The sequence below is a fragment of the Ciconia boyciana genome, chromosome 7 (genome assembly GCF_034638445.1).
Source record: "Ciconia boyciana chromosome 7, ASM3463844v1, whole genome shotgun sequence".
Taxonomy (NCBI): Eukaryota; Metazoa; Chordata; class Aves; order Ciconiiformes; family Ciconiidae; genus Ciconia; species Ciconia boyciana.
Window position 1 is genome coordinate 17,806,187 of NC_132940.1, and position 20,635 is coordinate 17,826,821.

The following is a 20,635-nucleotide window of genomic DNA, read 5'->3' on the forward strand; positions in this document are numbered from 1 at the left end:
ACCACCCACAAACTCCTCAGGACAGATCACAGCACAGACAGCTCTGTCCTGCATTTGGAAAATGTAATTCAAGTAGGAAATCCCTTCCCCAAATATTCTGAGCTGGCAGCACCACAGGTGCAACAATTTTTTGTGTTAAAAGATTGCCATGGTATCAGACAGCATGGCAAAGAAGCACACATCAGGCTCCGGAAGGTGTCTGTGTGTAGGCAATGCCATCCTTACAGCCCCTTTGCGCTCACTGGAGCCTGGGCCAGCTGCCTGCTGGCCCACGTCCTGCCACAAGGCAGAGCGGCTGGTGGGCTGCGCTCGGATCACTCGTCGAGCTCTGACTCGGGAGTTGTTATGGCAGCTGGAAATCAGGAAGACCCATCATGCCTTTTTTGGTGGTTGCAGGAAGAGGGTTACGTCTGAAGTTATTAAGAAGGGCACCCTCCTTTAGGGCTGCTTTGTACGATTTATGCTATATAAGGTGTTCCAGCAAAAAATGAACTTGGATCTCTATATATTTTTAATCTACAAAGCAGATGATTGGGAAGATGTTGTAACCAAATCCTCAGTGATGTAAGACTGACTTCAGCGTAACTATCCTGATTTATACGTATCAAAACATAACTGTTCTCAAGTGAACAAGTTACACTTTGCCTCCTCTCTCTGGGTAGTTTTTTTCCTGTGAGCAGTGCTGCATAGTGTAATGTTAGATGTGATGAGGGTCAGCAACAACATAATCACAGACCTGAGGTCTCCAATTTATGCGCCTCTGTGTCTTCACCTCATCTCACCAAATGATAACATAAAAGGTTACGATGTGCAAAGCAAAAAGCCCAAGTTGTTAACTTCTTGAACTTGAAAATATTACATTCCTAAAATTATTGCAAGTGCAACATACTTGACATCCTATACAGCTGATATGAATGGAAGATGGCATGCAAATATTTCACAAGACAGCGGCATTATTATCATAATAACCTTACGCATGTATTTTGTATGACAATGAAACCTGTATGTTACTTGACTTGGTATAATTCATCTCAGTATTTCAGATGTACACTAGTGACACTGGAGAAAACTTCTGTTTGGGGGGAAATGATGACCAGTATCTTTCAATATCCCTATGCACCCATGGCAGTGAAGAAATGGGTTTTGTCACTGAAGCCATTGAACATTGACTGACAATATCTTCTACTTCTCCCTGCCTTTCTAGATAGAAAACCTGTTCGAAATCAGCCCATAATGACCATATTCTCCTGCAATCTTTGTGTGGGCAAAGCTGGTGTGGAAGAGAGATCTGACCACACTGTATATCCTGCTGACTTCCCTACCATTAATAGCTAGGGTGGCCACAAAACTTGTGGTGAGAAATTGCAAGAAATTCCATAGAATAAAAATAATTGTTGTCATGAGAGAATTTCTAGGTGATCTCAACCAGATACTCAATCTAGTGGTACATGCTGTGGAAGCACAGAAGAAACTTTCACTGAAAGCTGACAACATCAGTCAGGCGTATTGCTTCCCTTCAGGGCTGTGTTACAAGGACTATCCATAATAGGCCATACTGACTTCAGAAGGCTTGGGACTGCAAATTCTTTTGTGACTCTTTTGTATTATAGCTGCTAGTGCTAATTTTATAGCTTAGAAAGCACAGAGAATGATACGTTGTGCTCAGAAAAGAGGAAAAAGAGAAGCTCTCCCTTTTCCACACTTGAATACAACTGCAAAATGTGCAAGTCTCAGAAAAGTAAACCATCCTGAAAAGAACTTCTGCTCATTGAAGAAATAATAACAACCTCTTGCATTCCCTTTTCTACCTTCTCTTGCTTCTTACTATATGCAGCTCCATGTTTCTCAACATCTTCCTTTGAACCTCTGAATCCTCCTTCTTAATGATATTTCCCCTGCCTCGAACTTTCTCTAGAGCTGAGCCCAAGACAGGCTGTAGAGCTGAATAACCCTGAACGTGATAAACGTGGATTTGTATGGCACTGGCCACTTCCGCTTTGCTCTTGCAAACATGACAGCCAACCCCATCACTCAGTAAGGTCAACCTTTATCTCTGCATTTCCCGACTGGATAAGAATTTTTCTCTGCCTTGAATGATGCTGCTGTAGATATTCAATAGCTGTGGCAGTCTTTCCTCAGGCCTCTTCATGCCCAGGCGTTAAACCCTACACACGCTCGGACATGAATTCTACACAGAGGTGCAAAGTCTTAAGATAAAAATCTGAAATTCACTCCTGGACAGCACTTGGTAGGCAAGCTGATAACCACCTCATTGCTCTGGCACCAGGGAGAACTGGGATTTGCTGGCTGGGAGAAATTGAAGTGGTATAGGCAAAGACTGCAAAGAGAGGCTCCTGCTTCAGTAGGAGGACTGCACTCAATTTATTGTGCAGTTGGAAGAAAAGAGGAGCAGAGTGGCTTTTAGAGAGAGCCTAAAACTTGGAGAAAAGGGCAGCTCAAAAAAATGCAGATGCTTTCCTGAAGGAAGGGGAGCCTAAACCACAGAGTTTAGATGAAGATCTGAAATTCTCCAAGTTTGAGAGTGTTTGGATCTTAGATGTTTGTCTCATCTCCATTGCTTTTCTGACTCAAAATATATTGATGCTTCCTAAAAAGTAGTCCAGCTGGGCCCTCCTAGAAGCAGATTCTCAAATGCATAGTTTAAAAGTTGAAATGGCAATATTTAGAAACAGTCTGAGAAGGCTGCAGGCATGTCTCAACAGAGAACAGAATAGGGTCTTAGCAAGCCTGAATCCTGTGAAGGATTGTAGGAGGGCAAGCTATGAGATGGTCAGGCACTGTACCAAGTTAACTCTGCTACACCCACTTGCTTGTCATTTGCTTTGAAACTCAAGAAAAAAGGACTAATAGCTGAATAGGGGAATTCAGTCATCGAAACAGGGGAGCGGCCTCCTCCACTGGACTGTCATTCTTTTTTTCTTTTTGGTTTTGATGCCATTTAGCATTTAAACAGGTGGCATTTGAGTGGAATCAGTTTCTCCAAACACTGTACCTTATATATTGAGTACCAAAAAGTTATTTCAAGGGCTGTGTTGCTATGTGATTGCAGAAACAGCAGTGCAGGGAGAAATGTCACCAATAAGAGCCTTTGGAAAACAGAAAACATTTAGCTGTTGTGAGATTAGTTTTCTCTTTCTGTTCTCATTGTTTAGAAACATATAAAACAACTGCAGTGTATATCTGCACTTTTGATAGGTTGTGTGACTCACACTATGATTACAGCAAAATATCAAAGAGGGAAAATATACATAACCCATGGTTAGGATTAAATGTGGGTCACAAATAATCAGTGTTTACAGCACATTTAACCTGGGTGCAGTACAGTTTGTTCAGATTTTATTTAAGGCTGAATATGCAGTGTTGTGTTTGGAGTAGTAAGTGCACCACTGACATCAGGAAGGACAGAACTCACCTGCTCAATGCCAAACAGAGTTTTGCTGAGCTCAACAGTCTGGAAGCTCACAAAACAAGAAGCGTTTCTTGCCATAATTAAACTGCAAAAAGCATTTGCTTAAAAAAAAGATTTAATTACAATTGGTGTTTCCAATCCCAGTGCTGGAGGCGGTTGTCTTACTGAAAATTGATGTCCTTCACGGCACTGGCAATAGACAAAGCCAGTGGAAAAGCCCGTAAACAAGTTTCTAGGCGAATTTAATATTGGTTTAACCACTGGAGAAAGCATTTTGGTTGTTACCCTATTATTAAATCAGGCTGGAAATAGATTCACACACTCTCCTCTGCTGAGTTAATTGTCATATGGTTGGCATCACAGACAACATAATTTTTCAGCAACATGGCCACCTCCAGCACTAAGCACACAAACACCAATTGTATCTGAAAACTGCTTTTCGGTTCTACTGCCCATAGGAACATTTTGTAGTTTATTTGTGATGAAAGACAATTCTTTTCTGAGAACAATAGAACTGTTGGTCTGAGCAAAAGAAATGAAGCTGGGAACCAGCTTTTCAACTCCATTTGAATTGTCAAATAGACTGCTGAGCGCTTACTGTCAGGCAAACTTAGGCCCTGTTTGAAGGCATGAATATTAGAAACTCACTCCATGCTGCACATCAAAGAACCTGTGCCTGGGCAGGGCTGATGAGCACAACACATGAGCTCCAAAAGTACACAGAGGAATGCTGTGGCTAAACTGCGTGCTGCTCTGCTGTCCTTGGCTTCAGCCCCAGAGGCAGCTCCCAACAGCCTCTGCTGGGGCTCTGACACCAGAGGCGGCAGGTCAGGCACTCTGGATGCCAACTCCGAGTAAAACCATTTCCGTAGCCCAAAGTCCTGAAAAAGGGTCTGGAAAAGAGGCCTTGAGCCTATGAGTACACTCAGTATGCAGCCAATATTATTGGGTCTTATTTTTCTAAGAAAATAAAAGAAAATCTAAGAAAATATTATTAGGTCTTCTGCAGTATCCAGCTGTGGGATTCTAGGTGCTGACCAGAATAAAGATGGGTGACAATTTTCATCTTTACATTTATAGCTTTCCTCCCTGTGCTAGAGATCTAATCAGGACTGAAATGAATAAGACATGATGCAATATATTAGACACATATGCATCTGATACAGCCTGACTGATTAATCAGATGGGGTGAAGAGGTTTGGGGATAGGAAGACTCTCCCCAGTGCTCATGTTGGCTTCCCTCTCCAGGGGCCACACTTGGTGACTCTCCCTCGGAAAGCACTGCGGCACAGAGCTAAGGCTGCATTCAGTGTAGGACAGAGCCCAGCGTGCACTGCAGGGGGGAAGGGCAGAGAGGACTGGTAGATCCTTAATGGCATCTCCACAACTTCCCAATCTCAACTTTTGTACCTGGGGGCTGTTATTTGATCTTTGGCTATCAGTTTAAAAAAAATAGAGAATTTGAGTAAAATCGTTATTGTCTTTTATGCCAACTACTGGGCCAAGGGTAGGTAATTGGGGTGGTTTTGGCCTCACCCATTGGTTGTAACATAAAACATACAGTGTAAATATATGGACTATTTTACATTTTAAACAAATTTGCTGACATGGTGCTCTCACAAATTAAAAAGCAACATCTGTACTAGTCATAATTCCTACAGAGCACATTTCCAAATGAGACACACGCGTTGGGTTTTATCCAATCTGGCAATGGAACCGATTGTACCTGAGTTACCTGGACAGTAATGGCTGAGCAATCAGATAATGGGATGGATTAACATTTCTTAGAAGAGATTTGGCTAAACAAATGTGAGTGGCAAGAAGACGCAAGGCGGTGTGATCAGCCCACAGACATGCTCTCTGATACAAACAAGCGAATAAATTACTCATGGCCCAGTTGTAATCTCACTACTGATCTCGGCTGGATTTGGACCAGTACTGTAGCCTAAAACTGACCTACTTTAGGAAAGAATCAGAGAGGTGAGGCCTCTATGTCCTATTACCAACCCCTTGGGACAACAGTCTCCCTTTTTAATGTTTTATATATGTTTTAAAGAAGTGCAGTGCCTGGAGCCCAGTATACAGAAACAGTTCTACAGTAACATGCCAGGGAGTGTGTCTGACAGAGAAAAAATAACATATATAAGGAAGCAGGTTTCACTTGTGGGCTTCCGAGGTTCACTGTAAACCGCAATAAGGAAAAATATATGAAAAACAGATTAGGTTATACCCTCAGCTGATGTAAACAGGTGTAACAACATTGCCGCTCCAACTCATAATTCAGAAGACAACCTCGTCCACATCTTTAGAGTTCTGATATTAGCCAATGTTATTTTAAACACCTTAATTTACACACTTCTCCACATCATTTTTGGATTTGTACAAACACTATAATTTCTGCCCGAATTTCTACCCAGAATTTCTACAGAGTGGCTAATCTGGATCTGGGACGGCTCATAGCTACATGCATTTGAACTTCATTGTTCAAATGAATTAAACTGGATTAAGCACATCCTGCAAATTGTGGGGGGGAGGGGGGAGGGGACAGTTCTGCTGCCAGGGGACTGCTCTGCTGCATTGCAAGAGTTGTGGCCCCTCTGCCTTGACACTTGGAGACAATTTATACTGTCTGTTTCACCCTTGGAAAGACTCACAGATGGTCTGCATGATACCCCATATTGGCTTTATGATAAATGGATATCGTGGTTGTGCTACAGTAAATGATATACTGCTTCCAAGGACAGAAGAGCTTCTGTAAGGTGCACCTACCACTCAGCCCTTTTCACTTTTCTTCATCTTCTTTTTTGTTTTAGTTTTGATTTCTTTTCTCTTTTTCTGTCTTGGTTCACTCTGTGATCTTATCCTTCAAGAGCTTTGGGATCTCTTATTTCTGCGTATTCCGTTACTTCTTTTACTTGTTTTGTAGATAACTTATTGCAGTCTTTATACTTGGAAATATGCAAAAGCAGCTTTTAGGCCTTTGGGTGGTTCTTCACTATGACTTTGGGAGCAAAACGGTCTCACGTAGTTGGCCACTAGCTCCATCTCACTTACTATCTCCACCTGACTTTCAGGCTCTGCTTTGTTTCTTGTTTAGTGGCATTCATGTGTGCATAAAGAAGGCACAAATGCTTTTTCGGGAGATCTGGCAGCTTTTCAGTTAGGGACACGTGACAACTTGAAGGGAAATCAACAGAAAATCATGCATTAATCCCATGGGAAGAGCCCGTTCACCAGGCTCTGAACCAAAAACTATGGCACAGTCTGGCTCATTAAGAAGCACAACAAGAAATAAACCTGACAATAACTTTAAACTCCTTCGTCTTTACTGACGAAAGCGGCAGGGGTAGTAATGACTGTTCTTTCAAGAAGAACATGTAGCTCATTGCATTAAGGAATATAAATCCATTATCAAAATCAACCAATAGGTATGCTTTTCCAAAGGATGTAGATGCCCAACAAAACTGGGTAAAGTCTGATATGGACAACACAGAGCCCCTTCACTCCTCCCACAGGTGGAATGTGGCAGCAGGCAGGGTGGGATGGCTCTTTGCCAGAAAAAAACCCGCCGTTCCTTCTCCTGGTCCATGATGAACTGTGCCAACTTTGGGAGCCTCCTGCACCACCTGTACTGTGCAGAATAATTGCCATTCATGAAACAACTTACGCCACAATCTCTGAGGCATGCATTCTACTCAAAAAGGGGATTTGCTGTGGTCTGCAGCCCCCTGACACCGTCATGCTGCCTGTGGTACAGCACATGGAAGGTGCTGAGTTTGTCATTCCTGTCTAGGATCAGAAGTGCCCACAAAGTCTGCCAAAAGCAAATGAAGAGTTGGCAGAGCTTGGGGAGAGTGGAAGTTTATATGAATCACATCTTTATTTGTGAGAAGTTTGAGGAAGAACATGATGTCAGGTTAAAACATGTTCGGAAAGGAATGTAGCTTGCAGGACTAAACTGAAATTAATGTGTGCCCCTACAAACCCTGCTGCAGTTCTTGGCTCCTGTGACTGGAAAAGGGGAGTAAGGACAGTTCTAGAAATACAAAACTATAGTTTGAATGCTGCCAACTAACATTGTGGTGCACGTATGGGAGAAATAAGAGGGATGAATATTCAGAACTCTAAGAAACCCATACTAACATTTTTACTATGATTTTACACATTTTTTTCAAATTACATTCAGACCACAAGATGCTCACACTGTTATTAATAAGCAGTAATGATCCAAAAAAGAGCCATCCTACTAAATAAATTCCACTGCATTTTTCTGGCATTTCACAGCACAGGAAAGCACCTATAGTTGCTGTCACCTTATCCACTGGTAACTAAGAATACTTGTTGCTGATTTATGGATTCCTTTTTTCCAAAATAGTTGCGGAGAGAAAGAGAGAGGATGCTAGGGAAAGCTTCAGAGATAATTCTATAAGGAAGTTATAAAAAGAAAAGGAGGAAGAGCTTTCTCTTCATGAGAGATAATACAGTTTTCTCATTCAAATAAAGTTTTTTGTTCAAAGATAAAAGAAAGCAACTCTCAGATACTACAACAGCATCACCTTACACACGTACAAGATAGTATGCATTTAGTCCTCTACAGCGAAAAGAAGCTGGGAAAGGTGCATGAGACAGTTGCTTTTCCCATCTTCTATCAACAAATCACAAAGGAAGATCCAGGTGACAAAATTTCAGCCCAGTTATCTTTTCTACAGAACAATCTTCTATTAAGTAAAATTTTGTGCGTGCTTTTTTAAAAAATTTTAAATCTGCAAAATGTTGGTTTTGAATGGTGCTTGCATGAAGCTATAGGAGTGTCCCTTCCCTAAATTTGTCCACATTAAACTTTGAAAAGGCTGATGTGGGAACAATCCATAGAAAGAAGAGCCTGTGTTTCATTTTGCCCATAAATGGAACTGGATGCATGGCACGGGATTATGTGGAATGTGCATGGGATCTTGCTTACACAGCCTGTGCACAAACCCCAAATGTTTGCAGGCACAGTTGAAAGTGAGCTCTGCTCAGAGCGGATGTTTCTCTTCTGTGTGTAATGCTACAGGAATGCCAATCATATTAGTAATTTTACATCAGAGCAGACTGGTATTGCATTGAAACTTTTCTGACATGGACAACAGTCCTGGGATAAGATGATGTGCAAGATGCCTTTCAGAAAAGCACTGTTTATTCTCTAGTCCCTTTTTTTTTTCTACAGATAGTCTCTCTGAACTTATCATGTGGTAGTAGCTGGATGGCACATTAACTAGAACATTCATAATGCAGAAAACCTCACGTTGCTGAATACAGAAGTTACTGGTCTGAAAGGATCTGTTCCTAGAAAATCATAGTTATCTTTCCATTTACAGAGAACAGTCTGTCTAATTTTTCAGGGACCTTGGATTCAATTCTGGCTTTGCTTAAATCAGCTTTGCCTGTTTGACCTCAATCCCAGTTTACACCAACATTTCTGAAAGGCTCATTCTGCCTCACTTGCATTATAGTTCAGCACAGCAAGTGATTTAAACTTCTTATGATTTGATATAGATATGACTTAGCAGATGTGGCAACACGCTCTGCTACATTTCTTATAGCTGCACTGTTGTTTCTCCTAAAGCACAACATGTACAATAGGACAATCTAAATAATTAGTGCTATTATTGTTCTAAAATACCATTTGATTGGCACATACATGTTAAGGTGCAGATTTCATCCTGAGCTCCTTATCTCTTTGTCTCCTTGACCAAGGAGCTTGGACACTGGGTGCAAGACCATTTCCACAGCAATACTGTCACGTGAGCTGTGGAGGAACTAGTAACCTCTAAACAATATCCCACCATTGAACCCTCCTGGATACTGTTCCAGGTCGCCTTGGAAGGCACCAGTGTGGATATTGCAAAGGAGGGTAATATAAAATGGAGATTTGAGAACAGCTCCAAGCAATCAAGCCCTTTTTCCCACTGCAGTTAAGGCTGAATAGAAGATCATTCTAATCCTCCTTAAATTGCTGCACAGGTGTTACAATGCCTGGTTTACAGCTACTCCATCTTGCCCTCCTCCAGTGAACTATACCCTTTCCTGAAGTGCACCTGGGCTCACAGCACTTCAGCACACAAAACCTCCTGTGAAAACTCCCAGCAAACAAACACTGTATACAGTAATCCAGAAGGAATAAACCTAACAGTTACTGCTTGATATTTGAACATCATTTAATGAGTGCCCAGAATTCATCTGTAAATGCACATTGTTAATTTAGGGCCTGCTATTCATTAATTAGAGGCTTAGTGGCAAGTGCCATTGAGCTATCTGCAATGTTTAAGGTTACATCAAGCCCTAGTAAATGGCTTGCTGATAACAAGATGCATCCATCTTCATTACTTGGCCACTCCTGTCTGAGTTTGCTCTGCTTCCTGTAAGGGCTATGTCACTTGGAACTGAAGAATTAAACTTTTATCCAAACCAGATTTTGCACTTTCACCTCTTTTTATTCCTTGAGTAGTTCCAATTTATTTTACTTAAATGACATCGGATTACCTAACATGGAGAGGAGCAGTAACTTAACCTAAAACAGTCTGCAGATCTTTAGTTCTGGGATAGAGTATTGCAGTGGGTTAACATTTATAGAAACCATTACATTTATATTTCAACTGATACCGGTCTCAGTGTAAAGAAATAGTTTCTCATTTTTCTTCTCATAAGGTTACAGCTTAGATAGGATAAAAAACCAGAGGAATACAGGAAATTAATTTTAAATCTGAAGAATAAATATCCCTTTTTGTTAAAAGTTTACTTTTGCAATGTTACACTCTCAAAATATATATCATTCAAGGCAAGCATAATTCAAGTGAAATAATTCACAAACAGCATAAAGATATTTCCACATAAATCCTCAGCTACACACATGTGTCTGTGTGTGTTCATCCAGGGCAACATCACTGCAGCTACTCTTTCCTTGCTTTCTATTAAACACATTCTATTTTGAGCAATAATGCTACTGCCTGGGTCTTGGGAGATGTAGTTGAACCTAATAATCAACTTTGTAAACTCACTGTTTTCCCTTAAAACTACAGGTATGAGAACTTTAAATAGGAAGCCAACCTCTTTTGGCAGATGGTCTTTTTAAGTAGCTGCTGCTAGATACATGTAATGCTACCTGGCGTGGTTGTTTAACACATTAGGGTGCTCACAGGTATAGCCCTTTGCTCTCATGAACCATAGTTCAATTTTAAGCATCGCTGCTTGGGATAGGTAATTGTAATCACAGTGGAAAGCAAGTTTCTGGATGTTGATGCTCAAACTGTGTGTGTATGTAGGAAGGGAAGAGAAGGAGAGGATGCTTGTTGCAATGATAGCTCAAGGGAGGATACCAGAAAACCCTTATGCCATTGACTTGGCACACTTATCACAGACTGGCAGTATAGATGGCAGGTTTCACCGGGGAAAAGCCTTCCACAGTGTTATTGCCTGGTGTGCACACTGCCAGCTGGTTCAGAAAGTATATATACCTTTCTGACATGTAAGCAAGTAAAGGAAATGCCAGCTGACACGGGACAGGCAGATGTAGGGACCATGGCTGTGGCCAGTGCAGCACTGAACTTGCTTGGCCAGGTTGGTGATGCAAAGAGCACACCATTGACTCTGTAGGTGTTGTACTGCGTGTGAGAGATCCGTCCCCCACCCCCGCCATCTAAGACACACAGAGCTACAAAATCATGGTGAATAGCAACTTTTACATTTACAATCAAATTCCAGGAGGGTTAGTTGTACTCGTGTATCATTCTTCCATTAGCCTGCATCTTCGTTAGATGTTAAATGAGAAAATAAAACTGAAAGGGTGGGGAGAAAAGAAAAAGCAGACATAAAGCTTGCTTTGTAACATTTAGACACAAAGTTATCTACATTATCCATGATTGAAACAGACAATCTTAAGCTGAGTATTTCTTAAATTTACCAGAAGGATGAGCTGGACTCTTGAGGTAAGTGCTCTTTGAAGCTAATGTGCTACTGTACAAAGAAAGCTTTTTTTTCCTTTGAAAAGATAAAGCTAATATTGTGGTGGCACAGGCTACAATGCTGCCACTGAAATGGAGGCCAAAGCTGAAGGTTCTTTGCTAGCAGAAAGCTAGGTAGAGATATTTTATTTATTATTATTATTATTATTCAAACAAAAATTCTGTTCTAGCATCCTAAGCTATACATGCAGGTCTCTGGATAGGAAATCACTCATCTGTCCAATTTCTATTGTTCAATATTGCATTAAAAAAAATCAGAGGAGGAAGAAGAAAAAACTTTGGGCATCCTCAGGTCAAGGCGATTTTTAAAAAGGTTAAAAGCTGTTCAGAAGGGTTACAGTATCCATAAAGGCAAATGAGATTATATTTAAAGACTGATGGAGAAAAAGCAATAATTGAGATAAAACACTACTGTCTCAAAAAGGTTTAGACTGAGGAAATGCTGATATTAAAGCAAAGAAATTGAAAGACTTACAAATCAGCCATCACATCAAAGACAGCAGAGAATTTAATTAAATTTGCAACAATTATGTTTACTTTTAATGTTTACTAGGTTTTTTACTTTCTTCTATCGTTGTTCAGTTAAATATTTTTGTAATAACTTGGGGAATATTGTGATTGTGTGTCTCCAACCACCAGCTGTCAACTGCTGACCTCTCTGTTCCCTGCATCTGTAATGTTACAAGCCTTTGTCCTGGAAAGAGTTATGATGTTTCAATCAAATACATTGTGAAGTTACAAAACCCATAACATGATCTGGATAATGACTGCCTGGATACACTTATAAAATATATTTTAGAACCCCCCAAGGGAACAGAGATTGGAAAAAAAATCACAAACATTACTCTCTGCTGTTTGCCACTAATTGAATGAGTGATCATTACATGAGATGAGTGTTGAATGTGAAGCCTGCTGTTAAGGTGTATGGTAAATAAAATGCACAGAACTCCAAAACCACAAAATAGCTGGGTCAAAACATTGAGGCCCTGAAACGCGAGCCGTTAAAGTATCCTGAGTGCTGAGCTGGGCACAGGATCTCTGTTTAGCCCACATAATTTTGGTATTGCAACCTATTGAGAAATTACTATTTGGATTTCAAACTCTGCCCTTTTCTCTGCTGTGACTTTTACCCAAGATTTACTAAGTCTCAGAGGCTGTAGTAATTATTGCCAAAGGGAGTTGTGATAGAGAATTGTTTCATACCCAGCCAAAAAATCACAGCAATAGCCACCAAAGTGCTGTATTTGTCTTTTCTGTCTGTGACTCAGGAGCTTGTTCACGTGCTGGTACACCTACAGTCTCTTGATAGATCCAACCAGTTTCTTAAAAACTGAGGAATATAACAAGCAGGTTGTCTAGAATATAAATGCCCAAACTGTAACACACAGGCCAGTTGAAAGTGGTGCAAGGCTTGATGCAGAGCTAAAAGCTGTTTGCCCCCCTCCCTCCTCACAGTGCCATGGTTGGCCATTGCCAGTAGCACAACCTGCCACAATTGCTGCTGTGTAAGAAGCAAGGCAGCAAAACCACTCTGAGAATACACAGGTTAGAAAACATCCTATAACTAAAAACTCATCGAACTTAGCCATTTTCTGTATGCAAAGGATTTATAAACAGAGAGTGACTTTAATGTTAAATGGCCCCTCCCTTCTTTTTCATATAGATGCAAACTAATTTTCACACAGATACTACTCTGTGTGTTGTGGATCGCTCAGGATCTCTTCCACTTGAACATCTCACGATGGGCCAATTTGCAGTCTCCAGTGTGGGTGATTGGCCTCCTCAGTCACTTGGGATTTATTCTGCTCACCTACTGAAAAGCCAAAACCTTTGGGACAGTCATTATTAGGAGAATGACAAATGGTGAATAACAAATTGTCCACCTTCAATAATGAATTTTCAGAGAAGTCATTCATGTCAAAATGTCCAGTGGTCTGCAACATGTTTGTGAGGGGCTATCATGAAGAGGTTCCTGGCTGTCTGAGTAATGTGATGAAAGGACAGCAATGCCATGAATTCACCACCTGTGTTGGAAAAAATGTTTGCACATTCCTTTTTATATTATTTGTATCTGTTTGTGATAGGCTTTTCTCTGTTACCCTTTGTGAAGGTGTCCAAGAGCTTGGCTGAAGGAAATTTCTTTTATATTAAAAAAAAGTTGTTAAAATGACTTTCTGAACTTGCATGCTTTGTTTTATTTCAGCCTCCGGGGTTTTCAAACAGGTGAGTTACCATCTACCAAAATCATAAAGAAATAAAAATGATATAGAAAAAGAGCTATGAAACTTGTTTCAAAAGAAAGGACAAACCAAGAAAGAATTGCACAGGTCTGTAAATTATCATTTTAATTTGGGACCTATGACAACCTTGACAATGCCCCTTTATGCCTCTCTCTATTGTCTCTATTTATATCATGCCATTTTTATTTACTGTTCATCTAGCAAATAAAGCCCGTCCCCAGCACTCAGAGTGCCAGGCTACAGAATTGCTGTAAGTCTCCTTGGAGTGGTGTTCAGCCACGGGTAAACTAGTCCTGCAATGAGATGCTCCCCATTCTCCCTTGAAGATCCAGAAAGAAGAAACTCATTGCTTATGCTGCAATTTTGATAACCTAACTGGCAGAACAGTTATTTAAATTTTAAGCCTCTAAATGCAGCAAGATCAACCTGGCCATCCACATAAATAATTTTGACATGATAAGTATGCGAGTGCGATGATAACTGATAAGTGAAGCAATTACCTTGCTTTTTTGGATTATATTAAATGAAGATTCTGATAGAGTAATGAAAAGAGACAAAGCAGACAAAAAGGCAGCTGTAGAGCTTTTGGGCACTGTGTTATCTCTATTATACCATATTGAAATAGAGAAGCTATCACCAATCATGCTTCCTATGTAACTTCTAGCTTCTAACGGTGAACAATGAATAAATTGTCACAAGACAGTAACTGATAAATTGGGATTGGCAGTGCTTTTTAAAAGTGTAAATAAACTTATCAGCCCCCTCACCCTCCCCAAAAGGCAGTACAGTTTGCAGAGGATTTTTTATTTTGGTACGTTGTAGCTTGCAATGTCTCCTTTCATTTACCCACCTCCATTGTCCTTTGTTTGGCCATCAGTTTTAAGTAGCCACTTCAGCATAAGAGTTTACTCCAGCACCAGCATTCTTTTTGTGGTGTACTAAAGAGCACTTTTCTTTTGTCCCTATGTGTTTTTTACTTCGGCTGTTATCCTCCTCTCCTAATTCCTGCCATTCCAATTAGAAGCTGCTCTAATTATATGGTTTTATGCTGGCTTTTATTGCATGTAGAGGCATACAAAGATATAAATAGCACCTCCAAGCAAAGGTGCCCAGTTCTTAGTTTCTAAGAACAACTTTGCAGACACTGAGTACCTCATAGATTAATTAGTTCTCCAGAACTGTGCTATTTCTTTCCAAAGACCAATCCCAATTCTTTCTGAGAAGAGATTTTGCTACTGATTTTGGCGGGATCTGGCCCAGCATTCTTTTTGGCGGGGGATCATGTGCTGAAACTGATATTTGTACATTGCATCCTTTCAAGACAAGGCACAAATGGAGAGGGAATGTCATTCCCTTGTTAAAATTAATTAAGTAACCTAACACCGTACATCTGGGGAGAGGACAGAAGGGAAAAGGAAGTTCTCCTTGTTCTCTATTTACCATTTAAGCCCTGCTGCATGCTGCAATAGCATCACAGTGCTGTTACTAAGGCCTCCTATGCTCTGCAGCGAGCTGGACCTAAAAGCAGTGTCAGAGTTCCTGCTCTGTGGGGTTCATTGCTTTGGGATGGCCGCATTGTATTCCTGGTTAGAAACTTGTCACGCTACTTTTATTTTTTTAACTTATACCTACACTGGACAAGCCAGGGAGTTTGGAGATCTTGCTGGCAACATGGTGGGTTTTTAGAAACCTAGTACAGCATGGGAAGCAGTTGAAAATTTTCGAATGGAGAATGGACACAACTTCCTTCCCTGATGTCAGGAACAACAGAGGGGATCTGTAAACTAGCAAACTCTGACAGCAAGCATCTGTCGCATCTGTCACCCTTCGGCTTCCCACCCTGATATCTGCAGCTGAAAATCTCTGATAATGAAGGCTAAGCATACTGACAAACTATAGTACCCACTGAGTGGCTCTGCATTGCCGTTATTAGACTCCAGGATTAATGTTCCACAAGGGTATATCGCTCTTGTACATTGTTTACTTATTCAGAAAGAGTTTTTGGTTTGGAAGTCTATCTGTGAAAATCAGGCAGATCACAAACCCAATTTTACTTCATGAAAATGAAAGACTGTTTTTCCTGCTATTTTATAGGAGTTGGTGGATTATGTGGTAAACTCTATGGCTGCAGAACTGCATTAAAAAAACCCCCACTTTGACTACTACCTATTGTTCCACAGGATCAATTGCTCAGATCCATCTCCTACTGAAGTCAATGTCGCATCTCACGCTGAATTCAATGCTCCTGCTACTTATTTCAAAAGAAAGCATTTTAATTGACTTGGAACTATCCAGGCGCACATACATCTTGCCTATGTAAACACATTTTTGTTCCTGTTATTCCCACTATCTGTTTCCACCCATAATGTTTCTTTACCTATATGCTCAGTCTGCATTAAATGAGCAAAAACTTTTGTTGTAATGACAGTGGGTTTTCCCAAAAGTTCAAGTTTCAAGTTTGGGAAAGTATGGAAATGTATTACCAGCCCTTTGGGTGCTAAAAGAGAATGCAGCTTCACTGGGGATAGACCATCAATCAGTGCAAGCTGAGGCAGTCCTGTCCTCCCCCAGGATCCTGGCTGTATGTCCCCTCCTCCCTGCCTTGGTGATGCTGGCACAAGTGCTCACCTAACCATGCTTTGGCCTGATTAGGGAACCGACCTGGCTGGAGGGAAACCTTTCCTTTGGGCTGGGTTGGTTTCCAGCAGGATCAGTGGCTGTATCTGTCTCAGTTGTGCAGCCACATGAGGTACAGCACCCATGCAGGGGGGCAACAGGAGGGCACGGCTGCGGGTGGGAGGGAACACCCCTTTTGACAGCTGCCTGCTGGTTCGATGACTCAATTTAAGCCTTAGATCAGATCACACTTAGGATTACAGCCTCTGAGAGAGCTGTGCTTTGAGGAAGTGGAATGCTTTCAGAGTGGAATATGTCTAAAGAGGGGACAAGAGAAATAAGTAAAGGAAAATCTTGCCTCCTTTTTCATCAAAACCATAGAGAACCTCCCAGTTACTGTACTGTATCACATACCTGAGCTAGGATGCTCTGCATAGACTACGTGAATATTCTTTTTGCCATCCTGAGGTTCATCATGCCATGTCTTGGCTGCTAACTGCCCTATGCTCACACACCCAGCACTGCACAAGATCTAGATCAGCCACCCTGAGTTGGGTGGAGCGAGTAACGGTGAGGGTCAACACTCTTCCCCAGCTGTCCAGAGCAATTTACAGGCTATTTCCTAGCAGTTGCCTGGAATATCAATGACATACAACCATTAGTGGACCCAGGAATGTCAGCAAATGTAAAAATGACACATTTCAAATTCAATTTACTGGAACCAATTTTTAATCAGGTAAAGAGTCTGTATGGGTTACATCAGTAGAATTGGGCTTCTGGCAGTATCCATTTCAAAAGCACTCATATGACTTAGAAATTTAAAGTCCCAAATGTAAGAGTATTAGGAGCATAAATATCTTTGGTTTTCAATGGAATCCAGACCTTAGAGTCACTGAGGTGCTTTCAGAAGTCTGTATTTTGCCCTTGAGAAATTGTATTTCCCCAATCTATTTTCTACTGAGACATGGAACAGACAGAATTACTAGGCTATGAGAGTTGATTCTCATACAAAAGATTACATGATTTGCTAGATCCTGTTCTTTATGATCATTGATAAAATCAGGGAGAAAGACTAACTGCCTCTTTTTGTCCTTTTTGAACTGTGGAATGCAGAGGACGGGCTGATAGAAGAGGGTGGACGTGGTTTGCAAAGCAATAGATTAGATCAACTTCTTGTCACCTAACACAATCACAACATTTGCCTTTCATCTTTACTTTTAGCCTTTTTGGCCTGCAAAAGATAAGAAAGTAGACCAATTGCCCGGATTTAGAGCTGTATGTCGGAGTGATGGTACAGAAATTGGTAAAAGAAATCTCTTTGTGTACGCAGATTTTTCCTGGGATGCTTTCCCAGTGTTGGAACCTTCCTTTGAGGCTAAGCATACGTTGCAGAGGGCTGAGGAGAAAACAAATATACGTGTTCCTCTGGGACAGGTGTCCCCAAAGAATACTGGACTCTCATGACCACTTATAAAAGTGTAGTTGATACCCTATCACCTCACGCTTATCTGAATTTCATTTTTAGTCACACATTCATACAGGGACTTTTTCCCTTCTCTATTACACAGGCCTGAACTGCCCAGGTTTGCTACAATTTCCCATACAACCTCTCTGAGAGTGTTACTTTCCAGTGAGGATGTTCATGCTTTTTAGCATCCCTTGTCCTCATCAAAAGTATCCCAGATGCAGCAGGATGCCAAGTCCTGCAGAGCAGAATACGATGTAAGACTTCAGAGCTATGTGGGTGAAGATGCACATTCAAGGATGGGAACTGCAGAACAGCTGGCTGTTGAGGTAATATTTTCCCATTGCTTTGCATGATTTGGAAAACTGATACATGACTTGTGGTGTAGCCCTGCAGTAATAATCAGATATGTACAGTGAGACATTTGGTATTGATCTACTCCTAATCAGAAATCAAACTAAACCTTATCTTACAACAAAGTGTAATTAACTATTTTGTTAATTACTATAATTATCCTCCCCACATTTATTTTGACAGCAGTGTCAGTATCAGAAAACTATTTCCTTAAATTGCTGTTGCTTATTATGAATTACAAATTCATACAATTTTGACAAATGATTTTATTCTCCTTTTAGCAGCATGTTTTGTAACAGACAGCTTTTCAGAAAAAAATGGCCATCTACTTGAAAACCAAGCTAGAAAGGTCACACACAGAAAATTAGCTATACTGTAGCTAACAAGCATCATATTTGACCAAATACAAAATTCTTTTTCTTTCCTCTCTGGTGTAAGGTTCTTTAGACACCTAGGTGACATTATGAGATGTGGGGAAAAACAAAAAAAAGAAGAAAAAGAAGAGGAAGGAGAAGAAGAAGAGGAGCAGAAGGAATAAGAGAAAATCTGAATGGTTTTTAGTAGTCACTAACCCAGAGGTGGCCAATGGGGAGCAAATGGACGAAGTGTGACCCATGAAATTCTACAATGTGTTTTGCCCATTGAAAATCATCCCCTTTCTCTTTCTATCGTGTGATGAGGAGAGGGAGAATACACAGAGGCAGCATGACACATTGGTGGTGCTCTGAGACTCAGTACTCGTTTTAATTTTACCATATCCCAAATAGGTGACTTAGAAATGAGACATGGTTGTGGCCAGAAATCTTTGAAAATGCAGGAATTCAAGTGGGAGCTCTTCATGTGCTTTCAAAGCTGGAATCAGACCATCTGCTCTGTGCTTCATTTAGCAACTTCTATTCTTAACTAAAATACTTTTTGAACCAGCTGCTTCAGCACTGCAATTCCTCCTTTCTGCCCAGCAGATCTCAACCTCTGGGGAGGACTGACAGAGCTTTTAATACAGTGCATTGTCCAAGCAAAACTAAAGTTCTCTTGTTGGCACAAGGTTTACCAAACAGCAAACAGGACGTGTGGCACTAATAGGAAAATTGCTTGCAATAAGATGGGTCTGGATTTTCCGTGGGTTGCATCTCCCACTAGGAAAAGGAGGCAGTAGGGAACAAAGGGGCTGAACCACATGTGACCCTGGTACACTCACCGTCTGCCTCTGTGATTTGCACTTGCAGAGTCTGATTGCTCCTGCGTAGAATTCTTCGTTTCTTATCTGTACATAAAACTCTGGGCAGCTGCTGACTCTTTGGAGGTGTCAGGATCATATTTTGAAATGACAGAATAGGCGAGCAAAGCTGGACCACTAAACTGTTTCAGCTGATACATCCCCTTTGTAGAATGGCAGTGATGGAGTTAACTGAGTTGGCACCTCTGCTGTGATAGTGTAACACGTTGTGATTCCTGAGTGGTAATGACTAACATGGTCAGCAGTTGGTGCCAATACTGAGCATTTGGTTAACCTCCTAGTTTGCTTGTAGCAAAAGTAATTTACTCAGTACACAGACATCTACCCCAGTCTAATCTCCTTGACAAGAGATTACAAAGGGGTGGCGGGCTGAAGTGGCATAAAATTCCAAATACCGTATCTATTTTTACTCATTGACAATACAGTAATATTGGTGGGACAAGGATTAGTAAACAAAGATATTCTTTCTTAAAAGCCAGCTTTCCTCCCTGTTTTAAAATTACAGTGGAGCAGATCTTCAAAAATGAAATAAAAAGTTCATCGTTGTGCCATCCCAGGGATGGATTTCTGCAGTATGGATCTATAGGAGGTGGATTTCAAAATTACACAAAGCCACATGGAAATGAATGTGGTGTTCATATGTAGGGCTATTTATACTGGGTGTCCTTGCGTGATTTGAGAACAAGAAAAAAAAGAAGACCAGAGCGTGAGACATATGACTAACCACAAAAGGACAAGGGAGCTTGATTTTACTGAAATACTGATGTGGCTTGTGATACTTGGTGAGCTTCTAGAGTCACATGTCAAGATAACAAGTACAGCTGCCATTAAAAAAATCATATTTCTAGCCCTTGTTACAGAGGAAAGTTTGAAAAAATGACTGAATACACACACACTGTGTATTCTGTGTACACTGTGTGTATACACACTGTATACAAACACTAAAGAGATAAAAAGAGCCAAAATACAAACCCTGTGATTTAGTCTAGTTTCATAATTTTAGGGTTTCTGAATCATGCTTTTTGAATGCATGGGTTTGGCAAAATACCATCATCATAACTAAGCAACAACTTAATAAATGAATCTAGATGCATTAGCAGGACGTGGAATGTAATGTCAATAAATACTAGATAGGAAATGAAATTCAAATAATGAATAAATTTGAAGAAAATTATAATTTCAGAGATATATCATTAATAGAGACAGAGGGAAGGGCCTATTGCTTTGTTACTCTACTTCCTTTACACACAGCAGAAATTTACCATTGATGTTGATTAGATCAGGATCAAGCCA